The 25,477-nt window shown below is 41.9% G+C and overlaps 1 long non-coding RNA gene across 1 annotated transcript; it reads left to right on the forward strand.

The window, feature by feature from the left end:
* On the forward strand, positions 1-25,343 carry LOC140734058 (uncharacterized). Its single transcript, XR_012100456.1, has 5 exons — positions 1-116; positions 628-744; positions 14,673-14,732; positions 16,370-16,430; positions 24,824-25,343. It is a non-coding gene; the product is annotated as an uncharacterized lncRNA (long non-coding RNA).
* Positions 25,344-25,477: the final 134 nt, after the last annotated feature.

A 25,477-nucleotide genomic window follows, 5' to 3' on the forward strand; every position in this document is an offset into this window, starting at 1 on the left:
ATTCATTTGAAGCAGACTTCATAATGAAGTGAAGACCCAGCCTTTAACTAGCGTTAGCTCGGAGTCTGATGCAGTGTGAATTTTTAATGCTCATTGTCAGCAAAGCTACTCGCAAGGTAGGGCATCTAGTTCAATTCAGATCCAATTCAATTCAATCATAATCAAACTGTACCAAAAAATGGCTCGAATATAAGTGCCACAAATACCATTAAAAGTGGCGGTTGCCATGTACATCACTGTACTGCAGCGCTGGCTTTGTTTGCTAATTATATGTATGGTTTGATAAAGAGATGGCTTTTTCTTCAGCAATCACAGACAAGTACCTTTTATCAAAAGGAATAGTTCCATTCTAACAAGCTGTCACACATACACACTAGTTGGAAAATTTAAGCATAGCACATGATAATTATAAATCTAAGGCACTATCTATACCACACTGGGGGAAAAAAAAAGTTTTGTTCAATTTCTTAAATGTCTTTAGAAGGGGTAATTTTCTAGTTCAGTTCTCACTTTGCATTCTGATCACTTGTTGAAAATTACAGAGGAAACAAAATTCAAGCCTGTTGTTTGTTTTATGCTTTGGATGTGATTTTTATTTTTGTTTATTCTTTGCCTTGCATGTGCAAGTAAAGAGAGAAAGAACTTGAACTTACACGGTGAATATTTCTGCTTTTGGAGTCCAGCCGCCTCATTGATCAGCAGCCACATTAAGTACATCAAGATCCCACACCAGAATAGAAAATAGTAGGAAATCTTTTCATAACTTATTTTTAGTTAACTTGTGGGTGAAGAAAAATGAGATTGAATTTCAAAAATGAGCCAAAATCACATGGAGTCAACAATGAATTCTCCAGCTTTAGCTAACTTGATCTCACATTATGTCTGTACCATAACTTTGCATTTTTTTGCTCAGGTTTTCTCTCTCCATTAACATAACCTGATTCTCTTGGGATTTGCCATGGTACCACTATTAGTAACACATAACATGATTAAAGATCCATAATGTACTTTTAATTGTCACATTGAACCAATTGGTTTCAAACTATGAGAAATTTATCATTTCATCCCTGTTCTTACATTCTGTACCTCTAAAAATGAATGCCATCATTGCTTTTGCCTTCTGCATCATTGACTCAACCTGGAGGTTAACATTTAGGGTATCCTGCACAAGGACTCTCAAGCTCCTTTGCAATTCTGCATTTTGAATTCCCTCTCCATCTAAATAATAGTCTTCCCCTTTATTTCCACCAAAGTGCATGACCATACACTTTCCATCATTGTATTTCATTTGCCACTTTTTTGCCCATTCCGCTAAATTATCGAAGTCTCTCTGCATCCTCTCTGTTTCCTCAACACTACCCGCTCCTTCACCTATCTTTCTATCATTGGCAAATTTAGCTACAAATCCATTAATCCCATAGTCCAAATCATTGACATACATTGTAAAAAGCAGCAGTCCCAACACCAAACTCTGTGGGACTCCACTGGTAACTGGCAGTCATCCAGAATAGGACCCCTTTATTCTCACTCTCTGTTTTCTGCCGATCAGCCAATGCTCCATCCATGTTAGTAACTCCCCTGTAATTCCATGATCTCTTATCTTGCTAGGCAGCCTCATGTGTAGCACCTTTTCAAAGGCTTTCTGAAAATCCAAGTACACCATAGCTACAGCATCTCCTTTGTCTACCCTGCTTGTAATTTCCTCAAAAAATTGCGGTGGGTTAGTCAGGCAAGATTTTCCTTTCAGGAAACCATGCTGGCTTTGGCCTATCTTGTCATGTGCCTCCAGGTATTCCATTATCTCATCCCTAACAATCAATTCCAACAACTTCCCAACCACTGATGTCAGGCTAACGGGTCTATAGTGTCTATAGTTTCCTTTCTGCTGCCTCCCGCCCTTCTTAAATAGCAGAGTGACATTTGCAATTTTCCAGTTATCCAGTACAATGCTAGAATCTATCGATTCTTGAAAGATCACTATTAATGCCTCTGCAATCTCTCCAGTTACTTCCTTCAGAACGTAAGGGTGCATTCCATCAGGTCCAGGAGATTCATCCACCCTCAGACCATTAAGCTTCCTGAGCACCTTCTCAGTTGAAATTTTCACTGCACATACTTCACTTCCCTGACACTCTTGAATGTCCGGTATACTGCAGATGTCTTCCACTGTGAAGACTAATGCAAAATATGCATTCAGTTCCTCTGCCATCTCTGTGTCTCTCATTACAATATCTCCAGCATCATTTTCTATTGGTCTTTTATCTACCCTCAACTCTCTTTTACCCTTTATATACTTAAAAATGCTTTTAGTATCTTCTTTGATATTAGTTGCCAGCTTCCTTTCATAATTCATTTTTTCTTTCCTAATGACCTAAGTTTCCTTCTGCAAGTCTTTAAAAGCTTCCCAATCCTCTACCTTCCCACTAGCTCTGGCTTCCTTGTATGCCCTCTCTTTTGTTTTTAATTTGGCTCTGACTTCACTTGTCAGCCATGGTAGTATTTGGAATATATCTGTCTTGTACTTCCCTTATTTTTTCACAGAAACTCCAGCTATTACTGCTCTGCTGTCCTTCCTACTAGTGTCCCTTTCCAGTCAACCTTGGCCAGTTCCCCTCTCATGCCATTGTAATTTTCTTTATTCCACTGAATTACCCACATATTGGAATTTAGTTTCTCCTTCTCAAATTTCAAAGTGAGCTTAATCATATTGTGATCACTGTTCCCTAAGGGTTCTGTAACCTTAAGCTCTCTTATCACCTCTGGATCATTGCAAACACCCAATCCAGCACAGCTGACCCCCTAGAGGGCACAACAACAAGCTGTTCCAAAACACTATCCCTTAGACATTCTATAAATTCTCTCTCTTGAGGTCCAGTACTGGCCAGTTTTCCCAATCCACTTTTATGTTAAAATCCCCAATTATTATCATGACATTGCTCTTCTGACACACTTTTTCTGCCTCCTGCTGTAATTTGTAATCAACATCCTGGCAGCTGTTTGGAGGCCTTACCATTTTACCCTTATCAGTTCTTAACTCAACCCACAGAGACTCTACACCTTCCGATCCTATGTCATACCTTTCTAATGATTTATTGTTATTTCTTATACACAGGACCACACCACCCCCTCTGCCTACTAACCTATCTTTCTGATACACCGTATATCCTTGGACATTCAACTCCCAATAGCTGCCATCCTTTAGCCAAGTTTCAGAGATGGCCACAGCGTCATACTTGCCAATCTGTAGCTGAATTTCAAGATCGTCCATTTTATGTCTTGTACTGCGCACATTAAAATACAACATGTTTAGTCCAATATTTGTTGCTTTCTGTTTTAACTGCACAATGCCTCTATTGCCCTGTAAGTCATCCCACTGGCTGTGATTATGCCTCAACTCCTGCCTGTCCTTTCTATCATCTTTGTTGCATGCTATCTTTGATTTATTTCTGTTTTCCCATTCCTCAGCCCTACCACCCCAATTCCCATCCCCCTGCCAAATTAGTTTAAACCCTCCCTAACACCTCTATTATACCTGCCTGCTAGGATATTGGACCCCTTTGGGTTCAAGTGTAACCTGTCCTTTTTGTACAGCTCTTACCTCCCCCTGAAGATGCCCCAGTGATCCAGGAACCTGAAGCCCTGTCCCCTACACCAGTCTCTCAGTCACACATTAATATGCCTGATCATGATATTTTTGCGCTCATTAGCACGTGGCACAGGCAGCAATCCCAAGACTACTACCCTGGAGATCCTGCAATTCAGCTTCCTACACAACTCCCTGAATTCTCTCTTCAGAATCTCCTCCTTTTTTCTACCTATGTCATTGAGACTGTTCACTCTCCCTTCAGAATACTCTGCACCCAGTCTGAGACAACCCGTACCCTGGCACCTGGGAGTCAACACACCATGTGGGTATCTCTGTCAGGCTGACAGAACCTTCTGTCTGTTCCTCTCAATATGGAATCCCCTATGACTACCACATTCCTCACATTCTTCTCACCCTTTTGCACCACGGAACCAGGCTCAGTGCCAGAGACCCGATCGCCGTGGCCGTCCTCTGTCAGGTCACCCCCCACCCCCAACAGCATCCAAAATGAGATGACTATTACTGAGGGTGTTCTCTGCTATCTGAGCTCTTCCTATCCCTTCCCTGACACTCATCCACTTATCTAACTCCTGCAGCCTCAGGGTGACTAACCCCTTGTAGCTCCTATCTATCCCCTGCTCACTTTCCCTAATAAGCTGTTGGTCATCAAGCTGCAGCTCCAGATCCCTACACGGTCCCTCAGGAGCTGCATCTCGGTGCATCTGGTGCAGATCTGGCCATCTGGGAGACTGGAAGGTTCCCAGGATTCCCGCATTTGACACCCAGGGCAAACTACTAACCCTACAGACCTGCTCTTTATCCCTCAAAAAAAAATAGAAAGAAAATAAAGATGAAGTCCACCCACCTAGCCAAAGCCCGAATGAGCCAAAGTCCTACCTCTCTGCCTCCGTCGATGACCGCTCCGCTAGGCAGCGTCTCCCTTTTATGCCTTAACCTTCTCAGTCTCTCAAGTAACACACACAAACTGCTGGAATAACTCAGCAGGCCAGGTAGTATCTGCAGAAAAGAGAAAGCAGCTGATGTTTTGGGCTGAGACCCTTCATCAGGTCAAGTAAAATGATTTGATCCTTCAGTGATCATGATTTTAAGTGTAAGGTTGTGGACCTTTGTCCAAATGGATAACTGAATCTATCTCTCCATAGCAGACTCTTAACGGTATATCTTCCCATAACCTGGAGAATGGTGCTTAACCCCAGTTTACTCAGACTTAATGGATACTCGTAGGTATTCTCAGTATACACTGTGCTATTTCATTTGTTTGATTTGAAGTCAAGAGTGCAGAACAGGGGCAGCACCATAGCGTAATGTGGCATTTTAGAGTAGTAGTTAGCAAAATGCTATTACAATGCCAGCAACCCAGGTTCAATTCCGTCGCTGTTTGTTAGGGCTTTGTACATTTTTCCTGTAACAGCATGAGTTTCCTCCGGGTGCTCTGGGTTCTCCCCCATTCCAAAAGCACATTGGTTAGTAGTTTAATTGGCCTCTGGGGTGTAATTGGCTGGCATGTACTCGTTGGGCTGGAAGGATCTGTACCCGTTTCTATAAATAAAAATAAATAAATAAAGCAGTCCTGTTAGGGTTACATCTGTACACTAAACTGAAAAGCAAAGTGGTGCAAGATGCTCACCATTGATAAAGATATTTATAATAAATATTGTTTGTGTACAGTGAATCCCACTTAACATATCTGACACAACAGCTTCAGTTTCTGATACCAGTGCATGGATGGTACCCAACAGTACCCAACAGTCCTTGCCAGGAATAAACTTTTTAATGAAATGCATAGTTTTTCAATGTATCCTATCCACAAAAGGCATTTGTGATCATCTCAAAGAAGAGGCTGTTATCTCGTCTGTGGACTTGATCACTGGTTTCATCCCAGCATCTTGTCCTGATTAAAACTGTTTCACAATTGCTAATTCTCTTTGCGACATCATATCCATTCTGCATTCACACTCATATATTAGATTCAATATGTTAAACAGCTCTGTTTGAATTATTTCCTTATCAATTCAATATAGATGCCATTACAGCTTGGGGCATTGGATTTAGGAGTTCAATTCCACCTTGTACTCCTCCTCCTCCCTCTACCTTCTCATTCTGGCCTCTGCCCTTCCTTTCCAGTCCTGACGAAGGGTGATCTCCCTGTGACAGCATAGGTTTCTTCAAGGTGCTCTGGTTTCCTCCCACAGTCTAAAGACATACAGGTTAGTAGGTTAATTGGTCATTGCAAATTGTGATGTGATTAGGCTAGGATTAAATTGGTGGGTTACTGGGTGGCTTGGCTTGGTGGGCCTGAAGGTCCTGTTTTGTGCCATTTCCCTAAATAAATAAAAATAACAAAATGATTCTGCAGCACCTGATCTAAAAAAAACCTCTTAAACTTGCACTTATTAGCCTGACAACATATTCCCAAAATGTACTGTATCTTCTGGTTCCTATTCACATAAGCAGAATGTGTATCTTGTGAAAATCTCTGAAGCCGCTGGATTAAAATGTTCACATAAGAACATAAGAACATAAGAGATAGGAGCAGGAGTAGGCCAATCGGCCCCTCAAGCCTGCTTTGCCATTCAACAAGATCATGGCTGATCCAATCTTAACTCTAGTTTTCACCGAATCCCACAAGGCAACAGTGACAACCAACAGGGCACCACGCCGCCCATTTTATTTTATTATGCATCCCGCCCAAACCCATGTGATCACCCGGGGAAAAAAACCAAGTTGCCAATTGAGGAGAAAAAATCTGGAAAATTTCACTCCGACCCATCCAGGCTATCGAAAACTGGTCCAGGAGATCACATGGCTGATCTAAACCTAGCCTCATGTCCACTTACCTGCTCGCTCACCGTATCCCCTAATGCCATTTTTATCCAGGAAAATGTCTATCTCCGTTTTGAATTTATTGAGTGTAGTAGCTTCCACAGCTCTCTGGGGCAGTAAATTCCACAGCCCCACTACCCTCTGAGTGAAGAAATTTCTCCGCATCTCAGTCCTGGAACGGCATCCCCTTATTTTAAGATTATGCCCCCTAGTCCTAGTTTCACCCATCATTGGGAACATTCTCCCCACATCCACCCGATTAAGCCCCTTCACAATCTTATATGTTTCAATAAGATCGCCTCTCATTCTTCGGAACTCCAATGAGTAGAGTCCCAATCTACTCAACCTCTCATCATACATCAACCACCCATCCACAGAATTAACCTAGTGAACCTTCTCTGCACTGCCTCTAGAGCCAGTATGTCCTTTCTTAAATATGGACACCAGAACTGCACGCAGTACTCCAGGTGTGGTCGTCTCACCAATACCCGGTACAACTGCTGTAAGACCTCCCTGTTCTTATACTCCATCCCCCTAGCAATAAAAGCCAGCATTCCATTGACCTTCTTGACCACCTGCTGCACTTGCATACTAACTTATTGTGTTTCCTGCACCAGGACCCCCAGATCCCTTTGCACAGAAGCACTTTCCAGTTTCTCTCCATTTAGATAATAACTTGCTCTATTATTTTTCCTGCCAAAGTGCAAGACCTCACAATTGTCAGTATTATATTTCATCTGCCAAATGTCTGCCCAATCACTCAGCCTATCTATGTCCCCCTGCAAGGTTTCAATGTCCTCCGCACTCATTACACTCCCATCTTTGTGTCATCAGCAAACTTCGATACATTGCACTTAGTCCCTTTCTCCAAATCATTAATATAGATTGTAAAGAGTTGGGGTCCCAACACCGACCCCTGCGGAACACCACTAGTCACCAACTGCCAGTCTGAGAATAAACCATTTATCCCAACTCTCTGTTTTCTGTTAGAAAGCCAATCCTCCACCCATGCCAGAATATTATCCCCAATCCCATGATTTTTTACTTTAAGTAATAATCTTTGGTGTGGCACCTTGTCAAATGCCTTTTGGAAGTCCAAATACACCACATCCACTGGTTCCCCTTTATCTACCCTATATGTTATGTCCTCAAAGAACTCCAACAAATTTGTCAAACATGACTTCCCTTTTGTAAAGCCATGCTGACTTTGTCCTAATAAGCTATGTTTATCCAAATGCCCTGTTATTGTTTCCTTAATTATCGATTCCAACATTTTGCCAACCACAGATGTTAGGCTAACTGGCCTATAATTCCCAGCCTTCTGTCTATTGCCTTTTTTAAATAAAGGAGTTACATTAGCATTTTTCCAATCTGCCGGGACCATTGCCGAGTCCAGCGAGTTTTGAAAAATTATCACTAATGCATCCACAATCCCGACCGCCACTTCCCTTAAGACCCTAGGATGCAAGCCATCCGGTCCAGGGGATTTATCCACCTTCAGTCCCATTAATTTATCAACTACCATTTCCTTGGTGATTTGAATCGTAGTTAGCTTCTCTCCCCCTAGAGCCCCCTGTTTATCCAATGTTGGGATATTTTGAGTGTCCTCTACTGTAAAAACTGATACAAAATATTTGTTCAGCGTTTCCGCCATCTCCATGTCCCCTACCATTAATTTCCCGGTCTCATCTTCTAGGGGACCAACATTTACTTTAGCCACCCTTTTTCTTTTAATGTAACTATAAAAACTCTTAATATCTGCTTTTATGTTTTTCGCCAATTTACTTTCATAATCTATCTTCCCCTTCTTAATCAATCTTTTTGTTATTTGCTGCTGATCTTTAAAAGCTTCTCGATCTTCAATCTTCCCACTAGATTTAGCTACCTTATATAACTTTCTTTTTAGTCGTATACTTTGCTTTATTTCTTTACTTAGCCACGGATAACTATTTTTTCTTTTACACCCTTTTTTCTTCAGTGAAATATATTTTTCTTGATAGTTGTAAAATAACTCCTTAAATATACACCACTGATCAAGTACTGATCTACCCTTTAATCTATTTTCCCAATTCATCTTAAGCAATTCTGCTCTCATACCATCATAGTCTCCATAATTTAAGCTCAGTACGCTTGCCCTCTCATCCTCTAATTGAATATGGAATTCGACCATGTTATGGTCACTCATTCCAAGGGGATCCTTTACTAGGACATTTTTTATTAGTCCTGTCTCATTACACAGGACCAGATCTAAGACTGCTTGCCCCCTTGTCGGCTCAGTAACGTATTGTTCAAGGAACCCATCCCGAATACACTCAATAAACTCTTCTTCAAGGCTGCCGTGTCCGAATCTGCCGAATCACCAGGATTCTCACAATCTCCTCATTATGAGATCTCATCCATGGTGGATGTGACTAAAGAAACTCATCCGTTTTTTGTTTATCTCTAGTCCTAATGTCAGAAACAGGGTCATTTCTTTTTTTCATGCTGGCGGCATTGTTCTATTCAGAGTCCTCCCCGGAATCTCAATAATATTTACTTTTGGGATCATCTGCACATTGTCCAGATGCAGAGCAAATGACAGCAATTTCTTATGTTATCCAACACTGCAATGCATCCATCATGTCCAGTTCAAACCATCATTCTTCTACATGAAGAATTTGTTTTCTTTTTCTAGGAACTTGCTTACTTCCTCATCAACAATATTACAAACTAGTACCCAATATAACATCCATACATTGATCTCTACATTGCTGCTTATGAGGGCATCAACATGATAGAGCTCAGAATCAGATTTATTATCACTAACGAATGATATGAAATTTGTTGTTTTGCAGCAGCCGTACATTGCAAAGGCAAGAGAATCTATATATTACAATAAAAAGATTCTTTATTGATGGCAAACAAGATCCAACTACAATTATAACTGATGTGACAATATATTTTTTCACTGATACCACCATGGACATGTCCTTCAGGATTATAATTGCTTGGAGGAATATGGCTTTCACCCCTTCTCTTCCCTTCACATGTTCATTACCTCTGTCTGGAACCCACTTCTTCCCTTTAATCCATGGTCCAATGTCCTCTCCTGTTAGACTTCAGCCCTTTAGCTCTGCTACCAAACCCCTCCCAGTTTCTTACTTCATCTCCCCTCCTGCACCCACCCAACTTCCCCCATATCTAGTCTCATCTATCAACTGTCAGCTTGAACTCTTCCTCCTACCTCTACCATTTTATTCTGGCCTCTGCCCCCTTCCTTTCCAGTCTTGATGAAGGTTGCTAGCCCAAAACGTTGCCTATTCATTCACCTCCTTTAAATGCTGGCTGACCTATTGAGTTCCTTCAGCATTTTGTATGTGTGCAGCTCAAAATAGAAAAAAAGTTCTATTTCAAAGTTTAAAGTACATTTTATTATCTAAGTATGTGTAAATTATATAACTTTGAGATGTGTCTACTTTCAGGCAGCCACAAAACAAGAAACCCAAAAGAGCCCAATTTACAAAAAGACCAACACTCAATGCACAGAGAGACAGAAAAAAAAGTCAAATCAAATCATGCAAACAATGAAGAAAGCATCAGCATTTCGAACAAAATGAAGTCCATAAACCCGAAGCTGGGAGCAGCCACAGTTGGCCCATAGCCTTAGTCTCAGTCCATCACACATGGAAATCACTGCAAAGCTCACAGACACTTTGCCTGGAGCAGCTGGGGCACGAATGAGCCTCAGCCTCAGTGCCAAGGAGAGTGGAGTAAAGGGTTGCTGAGTGAAACAGACTCGACCCACTCCTCTGGTCCCGACACCTTAGCTTATCAGTCCATTTGGCCTGACATATAAATTGTCCAAGGACCGGGTCATCCCCTAAACTCCGGCCTTGGACCCACCGCAGTGACACACTCAGTGACTCGACCTTTCCAAACTGGTGTGGCACTTAAATGGACCAAACCTCACTTCTGGTTTAGATAGATGGGCTCCAAATCAGCTCCACTTCAGCTTTTCTCCCTCCTCTCGTTCCAACTACGTCTCCAGTTATGGATCCGCTTCTGACTCCATCTTCTCCTGGAACTTGCCTCAACCTCTCTCCGATTCTGTCTCACACCCATATGCCTCGACGCTCAGATCAGCCCAGCTTCACTCGCCTCTTCATTGTTTGCAGTGCTTATTTACCATATTTTTCAAATAAGAAGTGTTATTAGTAGAGTATTTAGTTCAATTTCTTGCTTTGAGAACCACCAGTAAGTTTTTGCCATGTTTAGTAGCACTGTATTAAACCAGAAGCTGGAAAAGACCTTAAGACTTAGGAGCAGAATTAGGACATTCAACCCATCAAATCTGTTCCGCCATTGCATCATGGCTGATTTACTATCCCTCTCAATACCATTCTCCTGCCTTCTCCCCATAACCTTTGACATCCCAACTAACCAAGAACCTATCAACCTCCACTTCAAATATATTCAATGACCTGGCTTTCTCAGCTGTCTATGGCTATGAATTCCACAGATTCACCACCCTCGGGCTAAGGAAATTTTTCCTCATCTCTGTTCCTAATGGATGTTCCTCTATTCTGAGGCGGCTCCCTCTGGTTTTAGGCTCTGTCGTGGGCAAAGTGCTGGAGAGTTTAACATCGGTAGCTGTGCGAAGGGCGCTGAGTAGGCTACGGTCAATTATGGAAAACTCTGAACATCCTCTACATAGCACCATCCAGAGACAGAGAAGCAGTTTCAGCAACAGGTTACTATCGATGCAATGCTCCTCAGACAGGATGAAGAGGTCAATACTCCCCAATGCCATTAGGCTTTACAATTCAACCGCCAGGACTTAAGAACTTTTTAAAAGCTATTATTAATGCTTTTTGAGATAGTGATTTAGATGCATATCATATTTTTTACTGAGTTAAGTATTGTATGTAATTAGTTTTGCTACAACAAGTGTATGGGACATTGGAAAAAAAGTTGAATTTCCCGATGGGGATGAATAAAGTATCTATCTATCTATCTATCTATACCACTACAGGAAACATCTTCTCCACACTCACTCATTCTAGGTCTTTTAAAATTCGATAGGTTCAATGAGATTTCCCACCCCATTCCACTGCTTAATTACCACCCTGTCTGCACTTGTTATGCCTCCAACCTCTCCAGCTGAAGTTCTAGCTTGTGCCCATTCTTGCCCAAGCCTGTTGAACCAAAGCCTAACCACTCTTACACTGGCCCACTCCAACACTGGATAAACTGCTTATACTTCGCTTCTTTTTATTGGCCCCTGCCGAGAGCCCAAAAGATCACAATGATTGCAGCCCACCAAAAAGTTCCAAAACGTCCCAAGGTCTTTTTAAACTTTGTTCAGCCTCACTAACTGACAGTGTGTTGCGAAGATTGCAGCCCACGGAAAATATATTCAAATGGGCTAATAATATAATGATGTGGTGACAGAAAGAAATGTGGTGTGGATATAAAAAGAGGGGATATAGAAAGGCTGAATTAATGGACAAGATCATGTCAAATGGAATTTAGTATGGGAAAATGTAAAGACATTTACTTTGGTAGAAAATACAGAAAGCTTTGTGAGGCAGTGGAAGGTGTTGGTATTCAAAAGAATTTGGGTGTCGATGTACAAAAATTCCTGAAAGTGAGCATGCAGGAGCAACAATTAGTTAGGAAGGCAGACAGTTTGTTTATTAAAGGAGCGTTTCCATACAAGTATCAATATGTTTCACTGGAAGCATAAAGGTTTCTGGAGAAACCATACCTGAAGCATCATGTATAGTCCTCATGATGCCATGTCCAAGTAAGATACTTGTGATGAAGACAGCACAATGAATATTCATCAGAATCCTGATCTGTGCAGGATAAGGAAGCAAGGTTCCTTTGAAAAGACATGAAGCTTTCTCAACGTACATTCTCTTGAGTTTAGAAGAATGAAAAGTGATCTCATTAAAACGTACATGATTTTTATGGTGTATGAAGTTCTGATGCTTCCCTTGGCCAGGGTGTATAGAACAAGGCTCTCCGATTCAGAATAAGAGGTCTGCTATTCAGCACTAAAATCAGAAAATTTTGTATCCTTTTGAGGATCATAAGTATTTGGAATTCTTTCTGAAAGAGCTTCAGTGGCTCACTCACTGAGTATATTCAAGAACCAAAATCAGAATCAGGCTTACTATCACTGACAGACGTTGTGTAATTTGTTGCTTTGTGGCAGCAGCACAGTGTAAGACATAAAAAAATTACTATGAGTTACAATAAGCAACATAGAAAAATAAATAAGTAGCGAAAAAAGAGCAAAATAGTCAGATAATGTTCATGGTTTGATAAAATGTTCAGAAATCTGATGACAGAGGGTAAGAAATTGTTCCTAATCCATTGAGTATGCATCCTTAGGCTCCTGTACCTCCTCCATGGTGGTAGTTGATGAGAAAAGGGAATGTTCTGGATGCAAGAGTCCTTAATGATCAATACTGTCTTCTTGAGGCACTCCCTTTTGATGGTGTCCTCAATGGAGGGGAGGAACGTGTATATGATGGAATCTACAAACCTCTGCAAATTTTAATCAATCCTGTGCATTGAAGCCTCCATACCAGACAGTATTGCAACTAGTTAGAATACTCTCCTGGCACTAACAACACTTTGGATATTAAAGAATCAGGAGTATTGGATTAAATCCAAAAAGTGCTGAAATAAAAGATCGGCCATGATTTTATAATGGGGTATTAGGCAAGAGGGCTGAATGGCCTATTCCCCTTTATGTTCTTTCGCAGTGGTAAATCATGACTGTTTTCAATTTTGCATGTTCTAAGCTGTCACACCTTATAAATGCACAGACATAATGTGCACAAATTCTAACAGATATTGCAAATTTAAGCTATAAATGAGTTTGGAATCTCAAGAGTGTTCATTTTGTTTTCCAGCTGAGTACCATTGTTTTAATCTCAATTTGTCGGCAAGGGCCCCTGAGCTCAAGCTGCAGAGAATCAATAAGGAAAAGTCTGGAAGCATCTATGATGATGAATGTCTTGAATCATGCTGAAGCTGACTCAGTCCCCATTTGCTCCACATCATTCATTCCATCTGATGGCAAAAAAAAACATTGGATGCATCCCTACAGAGCAAACAGCTTGGCATCAATGAACACAGAGGCTTTAAACCCTTTCTTGGATGAGGGCAAGTCTGTGGATGCTGGTAACAATGATAGATTACCACCGCAGATAAAGATGCCAGCCCCTGCATGTTTCACAGATGTTCTCACTGCCTCACCAAAACCATAATGGTAAATTATGTGGATAGATAGAGGTAGAGCACAGTAAAAGGCTCTTCCGGATCAATATGTTCATTCTATCCAACTACACCCATGTGACCAACTAAACTACTAACTCCTTATGTGTTTGGAATATGGACGTAAACGAGGAGACCCAGAGGAAACCCATGCTGATGCACAGAGAATGTACAAAGTTTTTACAGAGAGCAACTGGAATTGAAACTGTGTTGCTGGTGCTTTAACAGCATTACACTAATCTCCCATACTGCCATACCATCCCTACTTTATGTCAAATGCAAACAGACCCTGCAATCTTCAAAGCCATGTTTAACTGAATGACTGAGTCTGTGTGGATGTCTTTTTTCTGACAAGTACACACTCAGCAAAACAAATGGGCAGAATGTGAGAGGGAAAATATCCTTGTGTTACCACAAATTAATGCAATTATTGCTCACTAATATGGGAAAGAAATTTGATTTTTAATAAACTGTATGTTGTTGAGGCAACTGATAAGATTAAATTAAATGCAGAGTTTGGACTAGGCATATTCTGAGAATGTGAATCAATTAGATAGTTAATTATGACAAAGCACAGATATTTTCTCTCTTCTTAACTAAATAGAGAATGTCATTCCTTGTAGTGTAAACAAAAGAGCCAGAAAAGCTGAAGTAACACCAAATATATTGACTGTCCAGATGTGAAATGTTCGGATCAAAATGAACTGCAGTGATTTATAAATGTAAATTATTTTTATTTCGAGTAAAAGCATGTTCCCTTCTACTCTTTCTTCCGCACTTTTCAGCATAAATTTCTTTCCTTGTCATCATAGAAATCTAAATCCAATTATCATAGCTTTATTAATGGTTACTGTTTGTTTGGTCATGCCTCTTGTCTATTGGTGCTGACAGCTGAGGTTTCCAACTGTTGTTTATCCAGTGGTGAATTGAATTTTGAATCATTTATATTTTAATTGAATTTGTTACTTCACAGGAGCTGACCATTTACACAGCAGTGAGCAATGATAGCTGAATCTGGAGCAGGCTCTCTCAGGTCAGATCTGCAGACATGTCACTCAGTCCTTCCAGTTTTATTACCTCCTGACATACGACACTGTAGTGGATTTTCAGTGGCCCCAATTGACCACTTATGAGACACTGAAAATCATGCTCACCAGACGGCCATTTTAACACCTGCAAATGCCTGAATCCATTTAAAAGTTACCTAACCACCTGGGTCACTGTCAAATCTCTCTGGGGTTGGTAGATATACTGGCTCCAGAGTGGGACCAACTGTTTCTCCCAAGCATCTCCAACCTCCTTCTTGCAAAGGTTGACCCATGGCTACCTGGAAGTCATGTATCTCCATGCTTTGTCAGAAAATATCTTTGCTGTGGCTGGTACTGGGACCATACTGGCTCAACCATACCGCGACAAGAGTCCTTGACGAGAGTGGCTTGGATACAAATGCTGGAGTATCCGAGGCTAGGATCGAGACACAGATTTAAACTGGATCGGGAATCCGAGCACAAAACAAACAATAGCCAAAATCACAAGCAGGCTTGGGGTTGAGCACGGAAGTGTTCCTTAAATATTCAATCCTTGGCCCCCAAAGCACGATTGTCAATTAATGGGACTGTCCTGAATCTTTAAAGGGGCTGCGCTAGCCATCCATACTCCGGGGAGTTAGAGTGCATCTAAACCTCAGAAGCTGTCATAGATGGGTGCGTGTCATTACAGTCAGATGATGTTGTCGATGAGGAAACCAAGAGGAGAGATCAGATCGTAAAAGGACCAATAGAAGGGTTAATAAAAGAATACTCCAGTCAACTAGATGCATCTTTATAGGATCATGAAGCTCAAAACTGAAGAAGAAAAGGGAAGGAGAAAGGTAGCCACCGCTGTCAGAATCACTTCCTGCAATCTCAGAGTAAATTCATATGACCACCATGCAGGAGACCTCAGAACCTAAGATTATTTTAAATACACAAGTCTCACCTGCCAAGCAGAATGATTGCCGTTGTCTAGAAAGACGATATCCCACAAGAGCAAGAAATCCCCCACAACAATTAAATCTTTAGGCCCGATGGGACAATTTAAAATATACTATGCTGTGGATGTCTGTATATAGATGCTGAATTATATAGTATACAGTGTATATACTTTGTATTTGAGATGTATTCTATATTGAGTTGGAGTTTATAGCTAAGCAGGGAGGAATGTTGTGTATTTAATATTTCAATAGTATTCTAGTAATCTTGTGTATATATATTGATTGATTAAGCATTCTTGTTTGTTTAAATAATTCATTATGAGTTATATTTATAAATACGTAAATTGCATGTGTCATCACACTACCATGTGATATGGATGTGCCTCACTTAAAATAAACACAAAGTTAGACATGTATTGCACACAAAATGCTGGTGGAACACAGCTGGCACTAGGCAGCATTCCACTTGCATTTTATGTGTGTTGCTTGAATTTCCAGCACCTGCAGATTTCCTCGTTTGCATTAGACATGCATTGCTGGACTCCCACATCTTCCTTTGAATTAGTTTAATGTTTTGAAGTTACACCAAAACAGAATGTTTCTGTCCTGATGGAGGGTCTCTAACCAAAACATTGACTGTTTATTCCCCTGCATAGACCTGCCTGACTTGACCTCCAACCTGTTGTGTGTTGCTCCAGAAATATACAGAGCAAGACCCAATCGGATTCAAGGATGAATGGAAGTAAAGGCCTTTTCAAGGTCAGTCACTGAATTGAAGTTTCCATAGCAACATACTTGCTGCTCCGAGTTCTAATCAACAATTGATCTTGCTGTTGATTCCTCTGGCTTGGTTACCAGATTACCAAGCAACACAGAAAGTGTTCTCTAATTCTCCAATTCCAACCTCACGCCTTCTGAACGCACTGCTCTCCACTCCCTCTGCACTAATCTGAATCTTACCATCAATCTGCTGATTATGGGTGTGCTGTAGTAGTCTGGTGGACTGACCTTTATCTTGCTGAGGCCTAGTGAGAAATGTCAGACACCTCCTCTTACTTACCTCTTGAACAGGATCCCACTGAGAAGCACCAGGCCATTTTCTCCCACACCGTCACCAACCTTATTAGTTCTGGGGATCTCCCATCCACCACCCACTAAGCCAACAACCTCATAGTTTCCTCACCCCACACCTTCCATCTCTACCTCCTAACCAAGATCCTCAAACCTGCCTGTCTAGGTAGACCCATTGTTTCAGCTTGTTCCTGTCCCACTGAACTCATATCTGCATATATCAGCTCTGTTTTATTTCCCCTGGTTTAGTCCCTTCCGACCTACATCCATGACAGCTCACGCACTCTGGCCCTGAGCATTTTATTTTCACTATGGATGTCCAGTCCCTGTACATCTTCATCCCCCACTAGGAAGGCTTCAAAGCTCTTTCTGGCCACCAGACTCAACTGGTTCCCCTCCACCACCACTCTCCTCCATCTTGTGGAACTTGTCCTCACTCTTAACAATTTCACCTTTGGCTCCTCCACTTCTGTCAAACAAAAGATGCAGCCATGGGTACTCACATGGGTCCCAGCTATGCTTGCCTTTTTGTCAACTATGTGGAACAGTCTATATTCCAAGCCTATGCTGGTGTCACTCCTCTACTTTTCCTATGCTACATCAACATCTTCATTGGTGCTACTTCCTACACCCATGCCGAGCTTGTTGACTTTATCAAATTTGCCTCCAACTTCCAACCTACCTTCAGATTTTCCTGGTCCATTTTTACTTGGAAAAATGTCTTCCCCTTCTCCCAATTCCTCTGTCTCTGCTGATTTTGCTCTCAAGATGAGGTTTTTCATTCCAAAACTAATGAGATATCCTCCTTCTTCAAAGAAAGGGGCTTCCCTTCCTCCACCATCAAAGCTGCTCTCAACCACATCTCCTCCATTTTGCGCACATCTGCCCTCACCCCATCCTCCCGCCAACCCACCAGGGATAGGATTCCTCTTGTCCTCACCTACTGCCCCACCAGCTTCCATGTCAGCACATAATTTCCATAACTTCCGCCTTCTCCAATTGGATCCCACCACAAAACACATCTTTCCCTCTCTCCCACTTTCTACTTTCTGCAGGGATCACTCCCTACATGCCTTCCTTGTCCAGTCATCCCTCCTTACTGATGTCCCTCTTCGCACTTATCCTTGCAAACAGAACAAGTGTTACACCTGCCCCTACACCTCCTCCCTCACTACTATTCAGGACCTTGAACAGTCCTTCCAGGTGAGGTGACATTTCATCTCTTGAGTCTGTTGGGGGTCACCTGTTGTATCTGGTGCTCCTGGTGTGGCCTCTTGTATATCAATGAGACCCAGGGTAGATTGGGAGATTGCTTCACCAAGCACCTATGCTCCATCTGCCAGAAAAAGAGGGATCTCCCAGTGGCCACGTATTTCAATTCTTCTTCCCACTCCAATTCTGACATGTCCATCCCTGGCCTCCTCTACTGTCACGATGAGGTCACACTCAGGTTGGAGGAACAACATCTTGTATTCTGTCTGCATAGCCTCCAACCTGATGGTATGAAAATCAATTTCTCAAACTTCCCTCCTTCTCTATTCCCGATTCCCATTTCCCTCTCTCACTTTATCTCCTTTCCTGCCCATTGCCTCCCTCTGGTGTTCCTCCCCTATTTTCTTTCTTCCATGACTTTCTGTCTGCTCCTATTAGATTCCCCCTTTTCCAGTCCTGTATCTCTTTCACCAATCAACTTCCGAACTCTTTCCTTCACCCCTCCCTCCTTCCCAGTTTCAATTATAACCTTGTGTTTCTCCGTCCCTTCCCTCCACTTTTTTACTCTGACTCCTCATCTTTTTTTTCCGGTCCTGCTGAGGGGTCTCAGCCTGAAGTGTCACTGACTTTTTTTCCATAGATGCTATCTGTCCTGCTGAATTCCTCCAGCATTTTGTGTGTGTTAACACACAGGATAGTGTCGCTAGCTGAACTATGGGTGTCTTTTTTAATGTAATAGATGGTTACTGGGTAAATTCACAGATAAGCCTTCAAAAACATTCCATGTTTCTGCTTCCATCTTCATTTGATGTCTTGGCCAGCTGAAGGAAACTGTTTTTCACTGAACATCATAAAAAAGGTGTCTTCATAAATGCTGATGGTGAAGAAGATACAGTCCAGCAACAAGTTTAACATCAGTAAACTTGATTTGTTAATTTTGATGACATCAGAATCTTTCTTCCAGAAAGCTCTTCAATTTCCTTAGTAGCGTGCAAAGATTCAACATGATAACTAACACTTTTGCAAACTTCTATAGATGTATGGTGTAGAGTATATTAACTGTGTTACATCACATCCCTATCTCGTCACTTTCAGGGAATTGTGGATCTGTATTCCCAGATCTCTCTGTTCTACTGCAATTCTCAGAGCATTGTCTGCACCTAATTGTATCTGCCATTTTTTCAGCCCATGTTCCAGCTAGTTCAAATCCTGCTGCAAGCTTTAATATCAGTCCTTGCTGTCCACTGTGCCCCCAGTCTTAGTATCATCTACAAATGTGTTGATCCAATTATCACATTGTCATCCAGATCATTGTTATAGATGACAAACAACAATGGACACAGCACTGATAACCATGCATACCGCCAGTTACAGGATTTCAGTCAGAGAGGCAACCATCCACTACTACTCTCTGGCTTCTCTGACAAAGTCAATGTTACTACCTCATCCCGAATACCAAGTGACTGTACCATCTTCACAAATCTCTAAGGACTTGCTAAAGTCCATGAAGATATCATCTACTACCCTTACTTCATCAACTTTCCTGGTAACCCCCTCAAAAATATCTGTAAGATTGGTTAGATATGACCTACCACGTACCCTGTTGACGATCATGTTGACTATGACATGATGATAATGTTGACCATCGTTATTCTGATACTTACATATCCTGTCCTTTAGAATAGCTAAGGGCATAACCTAGTACACATAGTGCTCTGTTGGTGAATTGAATGCCATCATCCATTCATCACCCTCCTTGATATGGACCAGATTGAAGGCACTCCAGACATCTAATTTTGTGAATACAGTACCCTCATCCTTGAAGCATCTAGAAACCTGCACCAGCGGGTGAGGTGGAGGTCTGAATCAAACCCGTGCCAAGAGCTTCCTCCACTGCACTTCCTTCTGGGCCTGGACTGCATGTCTATGGCACAGTCGTAGAGCCAGTGTTGTGGAAGAGTCAAGGTCTTTCCCTTGCTAAAGACCTCCTCTAATTCCTTGTAAAGCGAGGGTATTTTGACTGGTTTAGGTGTTGCTGTCTCCTCCAGACCTTTATTTGAGGATGACTCCTGAGACTTCTTTGTTGACAAGGACGATTCGACAGGCTTTTGAGTTCTCCCTCCAAGCTCGGAAAATTCATCTGTGGAAACAATGGCCGAAGCAGAGTCCAACTCCCTGTCTGTATCCACAGGCAATGGCAGTGAGACATTACAGAGGTTTCTTGCATCTCTCAGCTGCTTGGGCTCTCCTTGGCCTTCTGACCTAGAAGTTCCCTCTCTCTAGTTCCTGTGGGATTCTGACTAGACTGTGTTGAGACCATTGTCTAGGATTGGCTTGTCCACTCTTTAGGACTGGACTAGGTCTCCAGAAAGTCTCAGGTTCCCTTGCACTGAAGCCTGCTCTCTTATAGGTCATTGTCACTGCAGAGTCTGTGGGCACCATGCCATAACAAATCCTCTTACAATGACTGGAGCAAGCAATGATTGTCCCCTCTCTCCAGTCCATAGATGGGTTATGATGGGATAACAAAGATTACCCGAGGATCAGGGGTTGAGTGACAGGCAATAATGCAGAAACTAATGTCTTCTACATGGTCCCCTATCCTCATCTGCAATTCCACAGTCTGTTGCTGGATCTGCCTGAAACCTAGTGGGCGGCCATCCAAGAGAGCTGCAGCCAAGGACTGGCTCAACTCTCGCAGTGTATGTCAAACCAACGGGTGGTTTCTACATCCAGAAAATTACCTGCTGCCCCTGAGTCCCCAAAAGCACTCACCTGCCTTAACTTCTTACCCCAGGTGAACTCCATCTTCAGCATGAAACCAGAATCTGTGGGATTGGAAGTAGTGGTTGCTACCATCACAGGTCTCCCCACACTGGACGGTCTAAGCAGTTCCCCAGGTGGCTGCAGATTATCTGCTTCCCCACAGTAAACACAGCAACCTTGATTCTAACACCAGGATCTCTCATTGGCAGAGAGTCTAATACAACTGCCCTGCATGGGTTTGACTGGATCTTGAGCAGGCAATGGGATAGTCATGGCCCGAGGCTGGGGGAATGAAACTCGGGTTTGTAGGGACTGGGCTCGGACCAGCTCTCTTTGACCTCCTGAAGTGGTCCTACGTTCGCTCTGCCAGATGATTATCGAGATGAATGGACTGGTCAATCAGAACCTCTAAGTTCTCTCGTGGCTCTCCCAAGGTGAAGACATCTTTCAGTTTGTCTCTGACTGTATAGAATGTCCAGGGCCTCCCTCTTCCAACCATGGTCCAAAATTCAATTGTGTAATTGGCCACTTACCCCCCACTCTCCCCCCATTGAATCTTCTTCAGGCGGTCTGAGGCTCGGCTGGCTCCAGCAGGGTGATGAAACACCTTCCTCACGGTGGCCCTGGATTACTCGGAATCTGAGAAAACCTCTGACCTTCAGTCCTAATGCGCAGTGACCTAGGGCGGGGCTCTTCCAGTCAGAAGAGAGATAATGAAGGCCACCTTTCCCTGCTATAAAGAGAACCAGGACAGCTGGAGTTCAAATATCAATGAGCATTGGACGAAGAAGCTGTGGCAAGAACCTGGGTCACCATCGAATTTCTCAACGGTTGGAAGATGGACTGGCTCTGCAGAGCAACTGACAGTCTCACCTGAGCGACTTTGGCTTCCTCCCTGCATTAGTTGGCACATGGTGACTTGGAGTTCATGTATCTCTAGGCTCTATCTGGAAATATTCTCACTGTGGCTGGCCACAGCTGACAAAAGACGCTGATAACCTGCTGGTTCCATGTTGGCTCAATTGTACTGTGATGAGAGTACTTGATGAGGATGGTTTGGACCCAGATAGTGGGGTATTCAAAGCAAGGTTCGAGACACAGTATCAAACTGGATCTGAGCACTAAACAAACACCAGGTGATATCACTTATGATTGAGCACTGAACCTATGGTCAGGCATTCCTTAAATACTCAATTCTTGGCACCCTAAACATGATGATCAATCAGCAGGATATCCCAAGCCCTTAAAGAGTCTGCGTCAGCTATTCATACTCTGGAGAGTTAAGATGTTTAAATCTTGGATGCTGGCATGGTTGGGAGCGTCTCACAACACTACCACTGATTTATCCACTACTGATGTCAGGCTTAAATTTCCCAGCTTACTGTTAAACCTTACTTCAACAACAAAACAACATTAACTATCATCAAGTCTTATTGTTGTAAATATCTCTGCCAGGACCCCTGCACTTTCTGCAGAAGATGCGAGGGAACACCTTGGCAGGCTCTGGGGATTTAACCAGCCTAATTTGCCACATGAAGGCAAGCGCTTCCTTTTCCATTAACCAGGTATTGCCCATGACCTCAATACTATTTTTTCCTCAGTTCTACAGACTTTGAGTCCATCTCCCAAGTAAATGCAGATGCAAATCATCCATTTAAGATTTCCCACATCTCTTTCAGCTCTATGAGCAGAAAACCACACTGATCTTCAACTAAACCAATTTTGTTCCTTGCTATCCATTTGCTCTTAATCTATCTGCAAAATCCCTTGGGATTCTCTTCATCTTGTCTGCCAGAGCAACCTCATGCCTTCTTTTAGCCTTCCTGATTTCCTTCTTAAGTGTTCTCTTGCATTTCTTATACTCCTCAAGGACCTCATTTGCTCCTGGCTGCCCATACTTGCTATGCACTTCCTTCTTCTTTGTAGCCGGGACCTCAATACCTCTCTAAAGCCAAGGTTCCCTCAACCTCTTAGCCTTTTCTTTAATTCTACAGGAACATACAACCGTTGTCCTCTTTATATTTCATTTTTGAAGGCCTCCCACATAACTGAGAATTTTTTTTGCCAGAATCCCAATCCATACCTGTCAGAGACTTTCCGATGCCATCAACACTGGTTTTTTTCTTCAAATTAAATCCTCATCTCAAGGACCGGTCACATCCTTCTCCATAATTATCTTGAAAGTAATAGAATTCTGATCACTAGATCCAAAGTGTTCTCTTATGCACACTTCTATCACCTGCGCTGATTCATTCTTTAATAGGAGATCCAGTACTGCACTCTCTCAATTTGGACCTCTTTATATGGATTGTGTTAGAATATTCACCGCTGGAGAACAGATAAAGAAAAATGGCTGAGGAGGATGGGGAGGAGCCATTGAGAAAGGCCCAGAAAATATTAAGAACAACAGATTGTATGTGCCCAACTTTATAAACTGTGATAACTTGCATAAAGTTGAACAGCAGGCATTCATTTATCATCAGAATCCAGAACATGAGGACATGCATGTTGATTATTGGCAGTATTTTTGCTGAATGTTGATGAGTTATGTTTCATAAGCAACCTACCAATCAATTTCTGTACGGTCTGGTGCTAAAGTTGGCAGAAATCATCTACGCCAGTTTTTCTGACCAACATTCTGTTGCAGACCATTTCACGGAATATCACCTCACTTCATTAGTTATACAAAGGAAGAATAATGCTCCATTTATCACATGCCAATGCCAATATTTTTGCACACACCATTTCTCTCTGTATTCTAGTTAATTTGTTTACAGCACATTCCAGAATTATATTTAGGAGTAACACATCTGTTGTAGACTTTACAAATTGCTTCAGTAAACTTGGTTCATATTTTGCAAGCAGAATTATACACTTAACTTCACTGCAGAGTTGATCACACCTCACAAAAATTGTAACCCAACTCTCTTCCCAGTATGACTCACCTCTACTATGATTGATAGATGCAAGTTATCTCTGCAGGGGCATATTAAATAGTCTGTCAAACAGAACACATACTCCACTTCTTAATTACATATTGTCCACTTAACTTATTGCTATTGTGTCAAAGAGTCCTAAAATTGAATACAATTAGTATTTATATTGTGCTTTTACAGTGTAATTGTGGTCTGGATGAAAATTTACCACTGCTGCATATGTTTCCAAGTGGATGGGAAAATCATCTGTAAAGGGTACGCAGGGATCATCACTTCTAAAATTCAGATTTTGTCTATGACTTCCAGTATCCAATCTTGAGGGTACTGAATACACAGGGCTAATGGGCACAGGAATCTATTGTTGGCTAAAATAAGAGTTGGGCAGATAGTTCTATTTGGGTTTCAGGTCTTGTTCACAAGGCCATCACTTATTGGACATTCTTGATTAATTTTCAGAAGACAGAGGCGAGGAACCTTTGGAGATGCAGTGGTTTGTATGGAACTGTTTTTTGTTTGATAGAATGTTGCAAGATTTGGTCTCGGTGTTGATGAAGACCCAGCAATATATTTTCTTGTCGGAATGTGTATGATTTGGAATGGATTTTGAAGGTTTTTCCCTTCCGGAATTTAAAAGCTGTAGCTTTGTGAATTGATGGCAAAGAAGCCATGACAACGTGCGGTTACAAGTTTTGTTGGCAGAACACCTCATGAGTGATGGGGCACAAACTGTCACCTACACTGGATGGTGCTGAGGTTGTTCAGTACAACTTGAGGCACACTTGTCTATGCAAGTGATAAGTACTTCATCAACCTCCTAGCCCTTGTCCATGCTGAAACAATTGATGCCAAATGACCAGCCTCTGACGAAGTCTGGGAGGAACATCTAAGCCAACATAATTAAAATGGTCTTTAGAAGAAACTTAATTGATGCAGGACCCAGGATTTTTATTTTTTTATGAACGGGAATCTTCTATAACAGAAATTAACATTTCCTGTTTTGCTATCAGAGGCGGAAGACCGATAGCTTGTTAACAGTTCCTTAACAATCATATTTGAGTGTAATTATATGGAGATCTCTCTTGAACAATTATATTACAATAAATGTAATTTAGAGAGGAATAGTTCTTGTATTATTTTTCATATTAACTTACATTATTATACTTCTAGATTTTGATGGCCGGTTGGAGTGCAATTCATTTTCATAATGTGAACCTTACCCAGATTATCATCGAGATCAAGTTCAGCATTGTTTCCTGAAGGGTATGTTGGCCCCATCCCATCTCCTTATAGTTGGTTCCCATCTACACTGTGGTCTTGTCAAGATGCTACTCAAAAAAAGTATATTTTCAGAAAGTTATTGTCAGAGATACACAGCTGAAGCTAATATTAATAATTATGCCATTCATAAACAGTGAGAGATGAACAGTTTTAATACCCAAGCTAACTAATCTGTCAGATTATGCATTTATGTTAAGGCAATGCTGACTTCAACTTGCTCCTCTCAATAAATGCCAAGGAACTTCTCTGGTCTGTGGGATTCCGCTATGCATATGTGTGGTGAACTACATATACCTGTCTGGACTGCTCCTGTGGCTCCTCCCACAAACCCCTGTATAAAGACGATTGAGGCCTGAGCCCGGCCTCATTCTCCAGGATGTAGTGTTGTTCATTCTTCCAGTCAATAAAAGCCGATATCTCGCTTCTTACGTCTCAGAGTGAGTTATTGATGGTGCATCAATATGCAAGTTAGTGTCAGGCTATCGATTCATGACAATAATTTAAAAATTGGCCCAGCAGGAAACTGCTACAAGGCCATCTATT

Source organism: Hemitrygon akajei, chromosome 10 (genome assembly GCF_048418815.1).
Source record: "Hemitrygon akajei chromosome 10, sHemAka1.3, whole genome shotgun sequence".
Classification (NCBI taxonomy): Eukaryota; Metazoa; Chordata; class Chondrichthyes; order Myliobatiformes; family Dasyatidae; genus Hemitrygon; species Hemitrygon akajei.